At 35.4% G+C, this 12,970-nt stretch overlaps 1 protein-coding gene across 1 annotated transcript in view; it reads right to left on the reverse strand.

Moving 5' to 3' along the window:
• LOC140747616 (beta-1,4-glucuronyltransferase 1) overlaps positions 1-12,970 on the reverse strand; it is a 90,440-nt gene that overhangs the window by 58,331 nt on the left and 19,139 nt on the right. The gene's annotated exons all lie outside the window — the stretch shown is intronic.

Here is a 12,970-nt window from a genome sequence, read left to right on the forward strand (position 1 = left end):
TATTTATACTTGAGTAAAAAATATATTCTTTTATTTATAATATAAAAGTAGCAAACGAGGATGCAGTTCATCTGATGATAAGTGGCTACTGCTACCCATGGACATCTGTTACCAACCCCAGATAAGATTAGATTCCTACCTGAATTACATTAGATTGCTACCTCGGAAGCCTAAGTTTGTGTGTCTGGATATGTAATGCTTACCTTGCCACTTACCACAAACTTCAAAGCAGAACACAGCAGCGCTCAACACTTTTATTATTAAGCAGAATATCGACACAATCGCAAAGGCTTCTACCACCTTCAAAACTATGCACTCAAATCAATTTTGACTGACCAAATAACCAATAAACGAAAATAAACACAGACGCACACAAGTTCTTTCCACGCTAAATATAAACTCTGATCTCCAAACGCGTCACAAGGAGTGTAACTTCAATAAAATTATGCGTAAGCGCGTCATTCATGAATAGAATCAGGTATGCATCATAACACTGGGAGGTAATGATCGTATGGAAGTAATAGAAGAAACCCGAGTCACGTTCGCAAGGACAGCTATTGTCTAGGAAGGATGTGCCTAGTTGACGATGCGCCGAGTTTTTCTATACGACGCTTACGATACGGTTCTCAAAGTTTTCTAGAATAATTATTTTCTGACTCCCTCAGATGCCTGCAAAAGTTGTTCATAAACAATAATTATGATTATCTGGGTCATTGTTCCATTAAGTCAGTAGTCGAAAAAAGCTCTTCCTATTTTTTCTGAGAAAAATCGAAAATGATAATGTTATCAAATAGGTTAGGAATGAGAACCAAATAATCAATATAGATAATACGTAAGTTTTGGGTTTAATTTAAAATATTAGATCTATGTATCCACTAAATTGTTTCAATTCTAATATTCGCTGTGCATTTTATCGCTTCCTAAAGACTTCGAGTGCCTACAAGGGGGCATTATCACTCACTTTGAGAAACACTGTTTTTCTAGAACGATATGTACGCAAAAGCTATGATTTACTACGAATGAATGTACACAAGAATTGTTATTGTATTCCAACTAGATATAACTACTAAAGTTCGTAGACCCGGTGATTTAGTGATGGGAACGTGATCGAATGATTGGTGTAATTAAGTTATTCGATTACCTTCTGTATCGGTTTATTGGTCTATATTGGTTGCAGACCTTTGTTCAACGTTAATTGTAGTTTTACAACTATTTACAACGTTTGTATAAGAGTGGAGTTATTTATTTTGTTATAACGATGTAATATAATCAGTAGATCCTGCAAGTATAATAATAGTAAACAGTAGTTGTTAACTAGGGATGTTCTTGATATGGCATTACGGATTTAGATATGGATACGAAAAGGTATATGTAAAATATTTTAGCGGTTTTGGATACGGTTACAGGTATAGAATTATTTCGAATAACCTATCTGTTTCACTAACTGATTTTACATTTTTAAAAAGAAATTGAAAAGTAAAGAAAATAAAAATTGTAATGATTTGACTTTATTTGAAATTAAGAAATGCGCGGCTGCTGTACCAACCAATAATCTATATCTCATTTTTTCACTCCTATCCGAAATTAGGTGAAACTTCTACACCGGATTCGGATATAGTTTCGGATCATTATTTCGGATATCCGAAAGTTTCGGTTACAGTTACGGATCTCCATAACAAACTGTACTTATTTGTTAGCAGTTCATACTTCAAGCCTACCGAATCGTACATAATTTTTTAACAATGGATCCTCAGAGAGATTGAGCCACAAAAGTGTAATACAAAAATCAATCACACAGTCGTGAGCGATCAATCATAACGAAACATTCTATTACCGGCGTTACGACTTCCGACAATTGAAGTTATTACGTAAATGCATTCGGTGCATCGTCACGGTGTCGTCATACTACGTACCTATTTATGCGGTGGTCCTAAAAGCGCTTCACTAATAAGCATAATGATCTGAGATTCAATTTTGAGTATTACTATGGGCGTATAAAAGTGGGGAGAGGGTGTTAGAAGGTCCGGACTCTGAGCATAGACTAGAAGGAATTATTCAAACCGAAGCGAGTTCAGTTACGTGTAGCCGACCTTTTTCCAGAGATCTCTACGCCACTGCTGTTGGACTTTTCTTTAACAAAGCTATCTAGCCCATGAGCATAATGTTACAATAGATACATTCGCATGCAATCCAATATCGGATAATGAAGTATAAATTAAAATTGATTGCGTCAGGTTAGCTTTCACTCAATACTGTAATGTCTCAAATTGTGTCCTTACACAGTTTACTGTGATATTCGATTCCCCTCACTATAATAAGCAAAATTCCCTTTCGATCCTAAACAAGAAACGAGACATTTTGATATCTTTGTGTCTCGTAGACATCATAGTTTGTAAAGAGACAGATAATTATTTTTAGCGACGGCACGAAGTCATTCTTAAGCGAAAACACAAACCGAGTCATTAAATTTGCGAAACTACAAGTAATTTACAAAAGTATTTCGCAATTGCCTTTTACCACAACCGCGGTGGGTGTAAATGGCACTGTCTGTTTGTCACACTCAGGTTCAACCTTTTGTTTAATGTACGTTGTGACTAAGTAAGGCCTGGACTCTAAAAATGCGGGCAACCTGAGCTTACCTCAATTACTTGGGGCTCAAACTAGCAGGCAACTAGATGTTAACTGCGTATTATTTTTATTTCATACGAGTATCATGTTTAAAGTGTAATGAACGTGGTGGAACTAACTAACTACCCATTAATATGACCGGAAATCTAAGACATGGGGCTTTTTAAAAAAGGTGCCGAAAGTCCTATCCTTTAAGGCCTGCGATCTAGCGTTGGAAACTTCAAAAATAATAGTGATTAGGTCATAGGCGATCCATCTGCTTTTTATATTGATTTATATATAAGAAAAGAAGTCATTGCCGTCGATGCATAAAATCATTAATTACTGGGACAGGTATCCCAGCTAAAAAGAAAAAAATCTATGAATGTTATCTTATTGTTATACGGCTATGTCCGTATGTAAGCATTAGCATTTGTAACCTTATTATACACCGTACACATAATATGTTTTCAACCGATTCTTGTTTCACAACGCAGTATATAAGTCGTCTATCCATAACTATATTGCGTATATTTTTGTACAGAAATAAAACTATACTAGAAGGTATAATCATGACTAGTCGATCCTTAATAAATAAAAGAACGTACTGACACTGTTCATTCGAAGATAATAGCTTTGGAGTATCCATACCTACGCCAATGAATATTGATGATAAGCGAGATCATGATGAATCACCGATGGCGTGAGGTAATATCGAAAAGGAAGAATTAACGACCTTGGTTTCTGCAACAACAAAGTCGCTTAACCTGTTGGTTCATTGTCGATTAATGACCTCAGAGTAAGGTACATTCAGAAGTGTTCCAAAATTTGCTGGAAGGTATTGAGCCTTATTTAGATTGTAGGTCTTAATCTAAGACCTGCAATGTAAAGTCGCGATGAGTTTGATTTAAAAATAGTAAACTCCGTAGTTAGAATGTTAATTTGATACTTTATTAATTATAATTGTGATATTATAAATACCTTTAAGGACTTAAACTTGACTTATTATTGTCGTATCTCGCATAGAACGAAAGAGTTTCTCTTAATTGCGGTATATGTAGTTATTATTAAAAATATTATGTAGATTTCAAAATAAAACTTAATCTTAAAAATATTATTTTTTAACAGAATATGACTTCGTAGAAGCTCAGTTTCAATTCCTAAAATAGGACATCTAAATAGACCTCTTGGTTATAATTTATTCTCCTGAACCCTATTACAAGGTTTATTAATAGATAGTTATACGAATAAAGTACGATTACATTGCTTAGAAATACAGATAACAGAACAGGAGTAACTGGTATGCATATCCACATACGAACACATATCGTTATTTTTATACGAGTTACACGCCTGAGAAATTGCCCTGTCTCGACTTAGTTGTACTTTGAAAGAAATTATCTCTACAAATTTATAAAACTAAAATATGTCTAGCAGCAATTTTAAATAAGATTCTAACTTTAAATGAATATATTTGATCATGTATAAATAATATGTGATATAGCGAAAGTTATAATCATTTTATTATTAAATATTTTATCTTATCAGTTTATACAATTACATTAATTTGAACGGAATTTACAACGTACTGTTACTGTTTACAACGTACGTATTACTGGATAATAATTAAATAATATAAATTTAAGGTCGATACCTTGTATGTATGTATGTATGATTGATGTAAAACGAAAAACCAAAGCACATAAACGCGTGACTTCTAAACAACACCCTGCGAAAGGGCCTATGATCGTACTTCGAACAAGTTTCTTTGTGTTATTTTATTACGAAATAAAGTTGACAATGATGATATTAAAAATTACATTACATACATTTGACCACTGCGGAATACCTACTATCATCTAAAACGGATGACTTGGAGACATATTGATAGTAATAATTTCAAAGACTATCAATTAAATTTTTCTCAGATTTCGTGCGAAACGAACTAAAGACGTATATTTAAAAAAAAACTAACATGTTTTATGATGTAATATTTGCTTGACTTTATTATAGTAATTTGGTCAAGGCCATGATTAGTTTACTTATGTTTAAGAGTTCTGGACTTATCTGTAATAATTTTTTAAGATGATAAAGGACAAATAACAATAAAATGAATAATAATGATATTAATACAGAAGTGACGTAGATAACATTTTATAATAAAAGCTTGGCAATTTTAAATCGACGTATTAATTAATACTTAGTATAAATAAATCGCTTAAAATATTTTATTGACCTACTGTAACAACTCAGGTTTTTACAACATTATAATGCAATGAACCTGAATAATTTATGTAAATTTTAAATACGTAGTATTAAGACAAGTTGTAGTAAATAAATAGTTTCGGTAGACACTCTGCCGACGCGTTTAGATAGTGTAAATTGCACACAGATTTCGTGGAGACCATTTCGCCAAATCATTAATATTAATGAGGAATCACACGTTTAATGGACTTAGGTATGATTTCGTAACATTAACATAACAGTATAACGTAGAATTATATTTTATGGTAAAAAACTTCGCAATTTTTAGTAAAGTTTCACAATATTTCACTTTCAATCCTTACTTAATCTTATCTATCAAGTTACTAAATTGACCTTATATTGAAAGTATTAATTAAAATCGATAATCGTATGATAACCGATTGCATATGCATAACATTATACTAACAGACTTAAAAGGTCTTAAAATGTAATACTACAAAATAAAAGTGCTTATAAATTAGCACTGATACCACTCGCACGCATAACAATATATTAACGGACTTAAAAGCTTTCTGAACAAGTAATAAATAAGTATGTACTAAAAATTCGAGTAAAAATTATGGTGCCTCTTAACATTTATTCCTCCGTTTTGAGTGCTCCGCTATCTAATTTATTAAGCTAATGATTTTTTTTTTGTTGTATTAGGTACTCAAGAACGTAAATTATGTTTCTGTAATTATTTTTTGGTCAGAACAAATGTTTCGAAAGAACATTCTTACATAATTTTTAGAAGAAGATTTTATTATACTTATGTAAAAATAATAAAGAATAAATACTTTTCGTTGATAGATTAAAGAGTACAGAGTAACCACCGCCACCTCTATTGGCGTAATGACAACAGTGTTAAAGTGTGTTTTGATTAGAAGGGATAAGGGAGAGACACTTATACAAACCAATCCAATTTAGTTCTCAAATGTTGCAACGAATCTACGACGGTATCAAGTAGCTCTCTAATCCTATCTAAGGTTAATTATAGACGTCCATGGCGGCAGTTGCTACTAACCATCAAGTGGATTGCATGGTTATTTGCTTCTATAAAAATGTAGGTATTATTTATTCCCTGTACCCTTACTATGAGTTATCAAAACATCCAACAATTTTACGTTACGTTTACTCAATCCATTATTCTGTTCCGTTTGCTTAGTAGACTGAGTAAACGTAACAATAAGTAAGTGCTCAAATCTTTTTGTCTGCCTCACATGTTCGCAAAAAAGAGGTCTCTCTTTTAAAACATAAAGCGCCATTTTGTCAATTTAACATTTAATGTTACGTTACTGACACTATAGTTCGGATACAATCCGCTAGAGGCGTTGATTGGAAATTGTATGGGCAATACGTAAACAAATACCAAAACAGTCATATTTGTCAAAACGTAAACTCATGGTAAGGTACTGTGCAAAAACACGATCGAACGAAGTTCAACGGAAATGCTCACATTGTATTCTAAAAGCAAACAGCCATTAGGTACAAATGGGTGTTGTTTAATAACGAATCTTTTATGAACCGAAATTGCATCGTGATGTTGGTAAAGGCTTTATTGTAGCTTTTTGTGATGCCTCAACTTCCTGTAACTGTAGGCTTGCCACACGGGTAGGTTTTCCCGGGATTTTTTTTGCCTGAGTTTTGAAGGCAATAAATTTATATTTGGGCGAATAATACCTATTATATTGTAATTATAACTTAGTTGTGTTTTTTGGTAATGAATTTAGGCATAATTAAATTTTCACGTGACTGTACTGGTCTAATAGAAGAATTACCTGATATATTTCGAATTATGTATGCCTATATCTTTGAAATGTTTGATAAGCTACATGATTAGATAGATTTTAACATTGGTAATATAGGTGTCATTCGATTCGCCTTTTTGTTTTTTATTGTACTATGTGTTTTGTTATTTATTTTTGACCCTTTTTTTCACGAGGTGGAAACCTTTAAAAGGCTGCGTAAAGAATTTCGGGATCTCTAAAGGAACGCAACCGTAGTCCTCTTAGCGCGTTGGCCCGTCGGGCTCCGCCCAGGTGAGCTTGACGCTCGCCACACCATCTGGTGCGTACGACGGTATGCGACCACACATACCGCCGTCCTCCCCGGGGCCGTTGGCCAGGCGGTTCGAGCTCCCGCTCTTGCCACCCGCGAACCCAGAAGCTCCCGTTTAGTCTCCTCTTACGACAGGCAGGGGATACCGTAGCCCTATTCTTGTCCCGGAACTACATGGACTTATTTTTGACCCTGACTTCGATATGTTGTACCATCCAATTTATAAAATATAGTAGTACATTTCTTTATATAGCTCTTCACCAGCATTTACTACGAGGTATTTTCATTTTCCAAATTTTCTCTTTTATATAAAATTATTTGTGCTTACAATCACTTCATTGATGATCAAGCCAGTTGCTCTTAGACTGAGAACCCGACACCATTTGATATTCCCACAATTTTGACAACATGGGACCTCTACATAAGAGCATCAATTTGCTGTATCGTAAACGGAGCCAGGCCGACGACCTTCGGGCTCCGTGAGTCATTTGTACACCGATTAACTCAAAATTCTTCGAATCCTAATGATCGGACATATTATCGTTTACCGTACGAGCAGTTACCCGTAAAGTTTGACTCTTATCTTAATTGGGCTACTTAACATATTTTAGTGTTTTGGAAGTGCTGGATAGGTATATCCTTAAAAACGTCTTAAAAGTAAATGACACTCATTGTGCATAGACTTAGAGACCCACACCTAGAGAAATGAAAACATATATCTAATTTTGACAAATTCAACAGATTTAACTGACAAATTGAACAGGCTTTTTAGGGTTCCGTACCCAAAGGGAAAAAACGGAACCCTATTACTAAGACTTCGCTGTCTGTCCGTCTGTCCCTCTGTCACAGGGCTGTATCTCCGGAACCGTAATAGATAGACACATAAAATTTTTACAGAGAAAGCATACCGTGGCCGCTATAACAACAAATAATATAAACTAAAAATACTAATTAAAAATAAAATAAAGTTGAATGTTAAAGGGGGTCTCCATACAACAAACAAGTATTTTTCGGAATTTTTCGATCTAACTGTTAAACCGTACTAGGAAGACGGGTGAAATTTTAAATAATGAACATTTGGTGGTACGCCTATAGGTAAGCCTACATGTGTGAGTGCGACTCGTACTTGGCAAATTATTTATTTACCCTAAGTAAATACCCAAATGTACCTATAATAAACTACATGTGAATTGTGACGTCATAAAGTACAGGTTCCTACCACTTTGTCACGCCAACTAACACTTTGTGAGCCCTTTTAAACATGTGAAACAAGTTATAGATGACAAAAAAGGGTACGTGAACACACGAAGACCCAAACAAATGTTTTTTGTCACTTAAATCCTTTCCAGTGGGAACTCAACTCGAGAAGATACTGCATACTTTACTCTAGTGAGGGTCTGTGGGGAATAGATAAGACGTTGTAAGTTTTAATGTAAGAAATAAGTGCCTTAAAGAATTGTGTTTTATGTCCCACTGGCTTACGACGGGGTAAGCCTGGGTCCTACTCCATACTGTTCGAATTCGGAAAAGGTAAGAATAATTTGACATTAATAAAGAAAGTGTCCTGTTGAAGATGTTGTTTATCTATTGTCCACTACAACCCTTTTTGTGTCCTTTCTTACGTATAGTCTCACTACTTGGTAGTTTGGGACATACTCTACCTAGCGGGTCCAATGTGAAAAAAGTATCTACGGATAGTTAGCTAATCAGCCTCAGATATTTTTAAACAGTTCGTAAGGCCTCCGATAATTACTGGACATAGATAACTACCGGAACCGACGCTTTAACGAAGGCATGTAAGACAACACCGAACAGTGGCTCTCATATCCTCACCAGCAAGGTAATGCTTCATATAATCAATGGGCGACTGCAATCTTATCTGCAATGGCAAATACCATGTGAACGAGCTGGCTTTGTCAAAGGTTGTGGTGGGAAAGGTAGACGGAAGAAGACCTAGAGGCCGATCACCTAGTCGATGGTCTGACTCCATAAAAGAAATTATGGGACTTCCAGTAACAACTGCTCTCAGACAAGCTGAAGATAGGGTAGCATGGAAGCAGCTCGTCAAGTCATCCACAGAGGCTTACCAGAACGAGCACGACCTTCAGAAATGAAGAAAACGACGAAGGAGAAGTAAGCCAACAGCGGTCACCCAACCAATTCCTTACCGCGCTTAACATTGCTTAACTTTTTCCGGTTACAATATACTCTAGCCGCAGGGCTATGCTTTGACGTATGTTAACGATTGTTAAATAACGCCTTAGCGCACTTAATGACTGTTGTTGCGATAAAAATAATGGAACTGACCTCAAGCGCTTTTCCAGCGTAAAGTATGGACACGCCTATGACACGACTTATTTGATTTATATAGGTAACAAATGATTTTTTGTTTGTAATATAGCACTTGATGGTAAGTTCCAACTGCCACCGATAGACATCTATAATAAAAACCTAGATATTTTTTAATATGTAACGGGTACTCATGTTAATACATAATAAACGTCCAGATAAGATTTGAGTGCTACCTGAGATCGGCCACACACATGACCCCTGGGGATTAAATTTGTACCTATGTCTCGTATATTTTACTTATCACACTCTTCAAATGAGAAAACAGCAGCGCTTAACACTACTGTTATATCACACATAAGTATGTGACGCAGTGGTGCTTCCGGAGTCGAACCACAAAGGGTTTTACCTTTGCAAGGTACTTCCTCTTATTTAAACTCATATAATCTACGAGACAACGGCGCCAATGAACTCATAATGATATGCATATGTGTGATAATTGTTTGTATGATAAATGGTACGCACGCCAAAATGATTAATGTATGGAAGCTGATCTAAGTCAACTTTCAATGTCGAAAGATAATTGGAAATTACAGTGTTGATGTATATTGTCTATTTATCTCATATTTATCTTAGCGACAAATCCCTTTAACTTAATGATTGACATATATTCGAAATGAATATTTTTCCACTAAATTTTAAAGATTAGATAATGCATTAAGTGTTAACAGTTTAAAATGCAATACATTAAAATACGATAAAATAAACAGTTTCACTTTCAACACATTAATAAAATATTTTGCCGTCGCGGGCAAAGTAAAAAAAGTTAAGTCATTTTGCATTCGTTTTTGCAATAAATATTGTAATTTGTAAGACAATATTCTTACAACTGAATCCTTCCGAAATGGTACACAATAAGGGATGGGGGACAATTTAGTCTTGTGATATTCTTCACAAATTTCCCTACTTTTCAGTGTGAGTTCCGAATACCGATACTGAAGGGACTCACACTGAAAAGTAGTTAGTTAGTTAGCAGTAGTTAGTTCATCTTGTAAAAACTGGTAAACCGGTAGTTTTTACAAGATTAACTAAATAAAAAGTTAATAGAAGGGGCAATAATTTCGAAATCCTTCAGACAGAGATTTAGGCTGGCCATACATGGACTGCTCGAGCAGTTACCCCGTTATCAACATACACGGACCGCTCTTGCAGACAGAGTCAACAGCTTGAAGCTGCTATTGATAACTCCTTGAGCAGTTAAGCTAACTGCTCGAGGAATTCAATTTCAAAAATCAGTAGCATCATGGATTTTGAAGAAGAAGACTTCTGCAGCTTTTACTCATACGACGACGACGGCGGCGTAAAAATAGAAAATTGTGAGTTCATCCAATATTGGAAACACGAAACTATAATAGAGAATTTAATCACTTGTTTTTGGAACTAAGACATGACAAAGAAAAGTTTTTTTAATTATTTTAGAATGTCAATCTCAACTTTTGACGAATTGTGTAATATACTCGAAGAAAAAATTAAACGTGAAGAAACGGGCTGAGGTAACTGCGCGAGAGCAGTCGACAGCTCGAGCAGTCAGTGTATGGCTGGCGAATGCTTGACCGCTAGATGAAAAATAACCGTGCTGCCAACTGCCTCAAGCAGTTGCAACTGCTTGAGCGGTTCGTGTATGTACCTACTTATAAGTCGAAGTTCACTATGCAGTCGCAGCTTGAAGCATTCGATACTAGCTGCTCCAAGCTGCTCGTGTATGGCCTGCCTAAAATTTTATTTATATACATATAAATACCGATGCTTCTAATTAGAAGACTAATAATGTCGATTGAAAGTAGAAACTTTATCAACATTAACATAATTTACATGTTATTTGATACTTTAAATGATTTTGCTGAATAAATTTCCGTACAATTACCAGTAAAAGACGGTTTAACATCAGCGCTGTTATCCTTAAGGAAAATAAAGTAAAACATTATTCGACGGAAAAGAATAAACAAAAAGACACCATAAAACCTTACTGCCAGACGTAATCCGAATAAAAAATAACGAGTAAGGGAGGTAACACAAGAGCGACAGTTGGGAACGACAGGCGGCGACGGTCGGCGGTTGCAAGCAGTCGCTGACGACCTTTAAAGAGCGAGCCATCGCACGCAGCCGCCAGTCGCCCACGGCTATCAGCGGTCGCAAGCACGGTTTGTCGCTAGTGTGTTACCTCCCTAAGATATGACGTTAAGCCGATTACAGACAAAGTGCGGCAATGCGAAAAAATAATTACTGGAGTAGATCGAATTAAGGGACTTTTTATAGAGCGACATAATACAGGCAACGACTCTTAACGCGTCACTAATTCGTGCGCTAACAGACAGCCCGCATGTATTATGTGTACACATAAATATTCCGTACGTAGGATTTCTTTCTACAGACATACAGACTTTACAAACATTAGTATTAACAATAGGTGTAGTACATATATAGTGCTCCATGCTCCCTTCCTATGTCAAAGATGTTCCTGAATGTTAGTCATAATCAAAAAGCATGATAATATTTAGGACAAGACACGGAGTAAAAGCCCAGTCAGCAAAGCTAAACACATCTCCACAATCCTGAAAAGGATATTGATGCCATCGACGTAAATCACAATGAAAAACGTGATTGTGAAGATGTTCACTTCAAAACTTAAGATATTGAAATGGATAAGAATACAGCCGAAATGTATCCTTCAGAATTTGAATTTGAAGATTTGCAGAATTCGTCGATGAAGGGAGACGTCATAATTCGGAACTTTCGCGCGTGTAAGCATAATCATATCAAACCACTTTATAATGGATATTTGGTTGTTAAAAAATATTGCGTAACACGAAGTTTGGATCTGCCACAAGTCAACATTGTACAAAACGATAAATGTGGACGGAATGGCAAAATATGTCGGTCCTTATCACCGTTGTCAGTGTCGGTGATATAAAACAGCTAGCATACCGAACTGACGGTCAGTGTACTATTAGAAACGTGTTAAAATTTTTAAATAGCATTAAGTATGTATTAAACGCAATATTTTTTTCAAGGCCGGACGTTTGTAACTGTTTTTACAAGTTTTTATTCAACTTGCCTAATTTGTTTGTATATTTGGATCAAATTTTGCAACTGTTTTTAAACTGTCTTACTCAAATCGATAGAACCGAAATTTTGCATAATAAACCTATGTTAAATTGATGACAATTAATTAGCTTAGTGACGTCATTCTACTACTCCAAATTGACGAACCAACTTTTATTTTTTATGCACCCCCTTGATATGGGTACCAAATTAAAGAATACAAAAACACGCGTTTTTCAAACCATTTTTAATTAAATTTAATATTTTCTTTGAATTCAGCGGGTTGAGGGTGCTTTGTCATGACAGACATGCCGTTTAGACTTCAGTAGAAACAAATATAATATGTCTATATCTGTATATTTACGTATGTATAATACCCGGAAATCGAACGAGGAACCATCCAGATACAATACAGCTGGGGAACACCCTGTCACAGGTCAATGTACTAATTTTGAATAAATTGAAGCTCACAGCAGGAAGTCGCGAGATAAAATTTCGCCGTGTTTGTGATATTTGAAAGATGATCGGAATGCATGATCGTTAAACCATATTTACAAGGAATTTTACGGGTTCGATGCACGACGAGTATATCGGGGTAATGAGCTTTAATGCTTACCTTCAGTTCTTGTGTGTAATATTACGCAGAATGTATGCATTACAATAATTTAGA

The sequence above is a fragment of the Epargyreus clarus genome, unplaced genomic scaffold (assembly GCF_041222505.1).
Source record: "Epargyreus clarus isolate Ecla_fem2 unplaced genomic scaffold, WU_Ecla_fem_2.2 ptg000014l, whole genome shotgun sequence".
Taxonomy (NCBI): domain Eukaryota; kingdom Metazoa; phylum Arthropoda; class Insecta; order Lepidoptera; family Hesperiidae; genus Epargyreus; species Epargyreus clarus.